The sequence below is a fragment of the Dipodomys spectabilis genome, unplaced genomic scaffold (assembly GCF_019054845.1).
Source record: "Dipodomys spectabilis isolate Male_0828 unplaced genomic scaffold, ASM1905484v1 ptg000279l, whole genome shotgun sequence".
NCBI lineage: Eukaryota > Metazoa > Chordata > Mammalia > Rodentia > Heteromyidae > Dipodomys > Dipodomys spectabilis.
Genome location: NW_024870956.1, coordinates 1,209,595 through 1,215,594, shown reverse-complemented (window position 1 = coordinate 1,215,594; position 6,000 = coordinate 1,209,595).

Genomic DNA, 6,000 nt, shown 5'->3' with positions numbered 1-6,000 from the left:
AATACCTATCAAAATTCCAACCTCATTCTTCAAGGAAATAGAAGAGGTAATCCAAAAATTCATATGGAACAGAAAATACCCAAAATAGCAAAAACGCTCCTCAACGGAAAGAACACTGCTGGAGGAATATCAATACCAAATTTCAAACTCTCCTATAAAGCCATAGTAATCAAAACAACTTGGTACTGGCATAAGAACAGACCTCAGGACCAATGGAATAGTATTGAAAACTCAGAAATGAACCTAGAGACCTATAGCCATGTAATCTTCGATAAGGGAGCTAAAAACATAGAATGGAAGAAAGACAGCATCTTCAGTAAATAGTGCTGGCAAAATTGGTTAACTACTTGTAGAAAACTAAAGCTAGATCCTTATATTTCACCCTGCACCAGAGTAAACTCCAAATGGATCAAAGACCTCGGAGTCAAAGCAGACACTCTGAAAACATTACAGGATGAAGTAGGAGAAACCCTAAGTCTCCTTGGCTCAGGCCAAAATTTTTTTAATAGAGACCCGAAAACACAACAAATCAAAGAAAGGTTGGACAAATGGGATTGCATGAAGTTGCAGAGCTTCTGCATGGCAAAAGACATAGCTAGCAAGATCAATAGAAAGCCCAGGGATTGGGAGAATACCTTCACTAGCCATACAACGGACAAGGGTCTCATATCTAAAATATACTTGGAACTCAAAAAATTAAATCCCCCAACAACAAATCCTCAAAGAAACAACTGCCCAATAAATAAGTGGGCTAAAGACTTGAAGAGAAACTTCTCTGAAGAAGAAAGAAGGATGGCCAATAGACACATGAAGAAATGCTCAACCTCCCTAGCCATAAAAGAAATGCAAATCAAAATAACATTGAGATACCACCTCACCCCAGTTAGAATGGCAAAAATCAAGAACTCTAATAACAACAGATGCTGGAGGGGATGTGGACAAAAGGGAACCTTACTTCATTGTTGGTGGGAGTGTATACTTGTTTTACCACTTTGGAAATTAGTATGGAGTTTCCTCCAAAGACTCCACATAGAGCTCCCCTATGACCCAGCAATCCCACTTTTGGGCATTTACCCAAATGTTTACAAACAATACCACACTAAAGCTACCAGCACAACTATGTTTATTGCAGCATTATTTACTATAGCTAAGATATGTAACCAACCCAGATGCCCCTCAGTAGATGAATGGATCAAGAAAATGTGGTATATATACACAATGGAATTCTATGCCTCCATCAGAAAGAATGACATTGCCCCATTTGTTAGGAAATGGAAAGTCTTGGAAAAAAATATATTATATGAAGTAAGCCAAGCTGAAAGAAATATAGGTCCCATGGTTTCCCTTATTTGCAATATCTAGTATATGTATGAGTCAAACAGAAAAAGTCCGATAATGTGATGTTAGGAAAATGAACCCTTAGATATGTATTTAAGTGTTTTTTTTCTTTCATGAATTTCTTTCTAAAGCTTTTATAACATTACTTCTTTGTTGCTTTGTATGTCCCTCCCCCACAGTATAACCCCTGCTGTCAATATATTTGATGTCGGTATAATTTGTGGAGGAGATGGGGAAAAACCAGTCATTTAAGGATACAGGTGGACCCGTTGCAACAATAAGTACAAGGTGTCCTGTAGAAAACGAACTTTATTACTTTGGTGCGGGGGTGGGGTGGGGGCGGGGGGTGCGAGGATTGGGTGGGGAGGCGGGGGCGGCTGGGAAAGGATGTGAAGGGTAAACAAGGGAGGAGGCTGCAGTGCTTGATAAGCAATGTACTCATTATCTTGCCCATGTAATTCTAACCCCTCTGTACAGCATGTTCACAAAAAATAAACATAAAAAAATAGAATAAAATTCAACATTGTTCCCTGTAAGACTCGTAACATTTTCTACCTTTTTGCCTATTTGATATGAAAAGGAACTTTATCTTTCAAAATCTATGTTCTTCTGTATTCACAACATATAAGCATGCTGTTATTCACCTTTCAAATTTGATATCTCCAAAACCAAACATTTAGATTGATTGTATTTGACTAATTTCATAGAATAATCTTTTTTCATTAAGATTCCACTCAGGATTTTGGAAAGAATGCAAGGAAAGTCTACTTTCATGCTAGTGGCATATATGACATAATTTGTTGTATGTCAGAGTTTAAATTCAATCACCATTATTAGTTCAAAATGGAAACCTTAGAACAATTCAAGAGTTTAATATTACACTAATTTTGTTATTATACCTAAAAGTGTAATAAACAAATATATTGTTATATATTTTCCCAGTTGTTCACAAATACTTATTCCAAGGCTTTTGGTAATAAATACATCACAAAACCCATACATCCTTCAATAAATTGACTGTAATCACAAATTATTTGTCCTTTCATTCATTCATCCTCATTTTTTTGTCATATAATTATTTTCCATGCTTTCTTGCGGCTTTTCACTTCTCTCTTGCAGCTTTTCTCCTCTGGACTGTTCTACCATCAAACATTCAATACTATTTTTTAACTACTTAGAAAAAAATCACCCTCATGTCAAATCCTACTTTTTGGAATATTCAAAGCTCACTTTTCAATTCTAATTTCAGAAAGAGTTGGCTATATTTACTTTCTACTTTCTCACCTCCTATTTCCTTTTCAACACACTTCCATTTCCACAAAGTGACACTTTGTTGAGATTTCCAGAAATGACTGTGTTTCCCCTTTGGCAAATTCTCAATGCTCAAAAAAGATGAGCAACAGATTTTATAGAGTGGATCACACCTTTTTTTGCTACACATATTATTTTCTTTTGATTTCTTTATTTTATTTTATTTTTTTATTGTGAAAATACTGTACAGAGGGGTTACAATTACATGGGCAAGATAATGAGTACATTTTTTATCAAGCATTGTAGTCTCCTTCTTTGTTTCTCCTTCCCATCCATTCCCATCCGCCCCCCGCCCCCCACCCAATCCTCCCCGCTAACCCCCCGCACCAAAGTTGTAAAGTTCATTTTTCGACATAACGATGTGTACATCTCATTGTTGCAATGGGTCCACCTGTATCCCTATTTAAACGATACCACTTTCTCCACAGACTTTCTTCTTATATATGTCCATAGTTATATGTGTGCATCAAGACACATTCAAGCAAAAGTATTTTATCTGAAAGTAAAATACCCTCAACCAATACTTTTTCTTTGCATTATGAATTTAATTTGCTTTTTTTACTCAAGGCTAGACCTTACTACTTTGAGCCACCGTGCTATTTCTGGTTTTCTGGTAGTTAATTGAAGATGAGTCTCATGCACTTTACTGCCTGGACAGACTTTGAACCATGATTCTCAGTCTCCTGAGTAGGTATGATTACAGGTATGAGCTACCAATGACTGGTAGGAATGCAAAATGTAAATCATTCATAGGGGTACACAAATATAAACTCATTTTACAATTCCAGCTACTTGGAAAGCTGAGGTAGCATGGTTTGTGGACAGCTAGAGAATAGTGTCATTCCCTATCTTAAAAAACAAAAGCAAACTAAAGAGCAACAACTTTTCTCCTTTTGCTCCCTAACCAAAACAAAAAACAAAAAAACAAGCATAGTTAAACTAGTTCATCTATGAATATTTACAATTTGAATACTGTTAAAATTTTGGAGCCTTTATTCTCTATTATTTTGAAACTTTCTTCCTCATTGTAAAATACAAAACTCAGCAGTCGCATATAATTCTTTAATCTCTCATTTTTACCATTTTTCTTATTTGTAAATTTATCAAAATATATTTACTTCTGGCAAATTGAATTAAGACGGCTAGAAGACATAGCAAATATGAGCCAAGACTCAGTTACTCACACATGGTAGTCAACATGCACAGGAGGTAGATACCAAATTATCATGGTTTGTAGCCAACCAAATCATAATATTGTTGTTTGCTTGTTCATTTTAAGCACTGCTTACTGAAGCTTGAAAATATGATCTCATACTCATGCTTAGTTCATCTGTTCAAGGCTGTCATTCTACCACTTGAGCCACAACTCCATTCCTGGCATTTGGCTGTCTAATTGAAGGTAAGATTCTCTCCCATATATAAGCCTAGACTGGCTACAGATATCCTTAGATCTCAGGTACCAGAGTATCCGGATTATAGCCTTGGGCCACAAGTGACCAATTTATATACAGTTTTAATATACTTCTTTTACTAGAGCATTTTTAAAGTGGTTTTTTTTTGTTAATGAATTTTACAAAGGAATTTAATTCCACAAGCCAGCTTATGAATACAATGGATCTGAATCAATCTCACCTTTTCTATATTTCTCCCTTATAGAACATTCTTCATATTTGTAGAAAGCTTGGAAAGCTAACACAAATAGTTCCACTCTCTTCACCTAGTTCTTCCATTTGTATATTATATAAATGCTGTGAATGTCTTATAATTAATGAATTTATGTTCTTGCATTATGATTAATTGAAGTACATTAATGAGAAGTTTTAAATAACATTTTTCCTGGGCCTCAAATGGAGGTTCAAGCTCTATTCCATGCTACCTTACCTGTCCAGAAAAACTGCATTGTAATCCCAAATCATGTTAGATGTATGGCCATCGGCAGGTTTCCTAACACTTCTGACCCTTGATTTTGCGTTTGTGAAAACAGACTAAAGAAACTGTCAGGTTGAACTATTGAGAATTATTAATTAATTGGGAATCAATAATTGATTAATTAATTAATCTAATTGATAAGTACATTCACAAACTCAAGTTCTGTTCTGTGAAGTAATCATTAGTATTAAGCAATTTGGAGTGCATGGTAAATGTATAGAATATAGTTCAAACAAATGATAAGAATCCACATTCATGTGCACATGTGCACATTCGGCAAGCTTACCAAGATGGCCGCAGTAATTATGTGAATGAGAAAATAGTAATGCAGTTTTCAGTGAAATCTCACCAGGACAAGAAAATGCTAAGTTCTTCCAATCCTAGATATAAATATGTAGCAGTTTGTTATAAGTCTTTTGGAGGAAAGAGTTCTAATTTTGCCCTAGTGAGTAACAAATTAAACGGTTGTGTAATATTTTACTTTATTCCTTTTGTGTGCTTGGGGAAAACAAACACACAAATAATGTCAATATGACCTGGGTGGTGGTGGTTCATGCTTATAATCCTAGCTACTCAGGAGACTGAGCTCTGAGGATCAAGGTTTGAAGCCACATTTCCAATTACCACCAAGAAGTCAGAAGTGGATCCAGGGCTCAAGTGGTAGGGAACCAGTCTTGAATATGTTTGTGGGGGGAAGGGGCACAAGGGAGAGAGTGAGGTCCTGAGTTCAAGCCCATGTATAGGCATCCATCCATCTACCCATTCATCTATCCATCCATCCATCAAGCAATCAATCAATAACATCAGCAAGTGAGTGTTTACTTAAAAAAAAAACTAAAAAGTGAAAGAAGTAAATTAAATACCTGTTTTGGAAGCTAGAAATCTGAGAGGCAAGAACAAACAAAAGCTTGCCACAAACTAGGTAAATTCATGTGTAATATGTCAAAAGCATATGTAGTAGGGATGCCACGTTTGGTGGAGCAGAGAGGGTTAGGACCTGAGTAGGTCATGAAATGAGAAAAGTGATACACATAGTCAGGACCCCATCTTTTAGGCCTTATTAATAGCTATATCTGTTTATCCTTCTGACCCTAGGTATAATTTAAAAAAAATTGAAATCTACTGGAATATAATTCTTTTTCAAACATGATTATTCTTAAATTTAGGTATTATTAAGGACTTAAAAATATTGATTAATTGTTTTCTTCTTCTCTTGTCATTTTTGTATCTGTCGTTTTGGGGTATTAACTTAGTACAGTTTATGATGTTTTATTTACAGCTCTGTAATTTTACTTTTAGCATTTCCAATTATGGCTTAACTTGATCTTCTTGGGCCAATTTGTTCAGTTGTACTATCATTCTTCATTCTAGAATAGATACTTTCCTACAAATATGAGTTACTTTCCTGCTGCTACCTCTCGG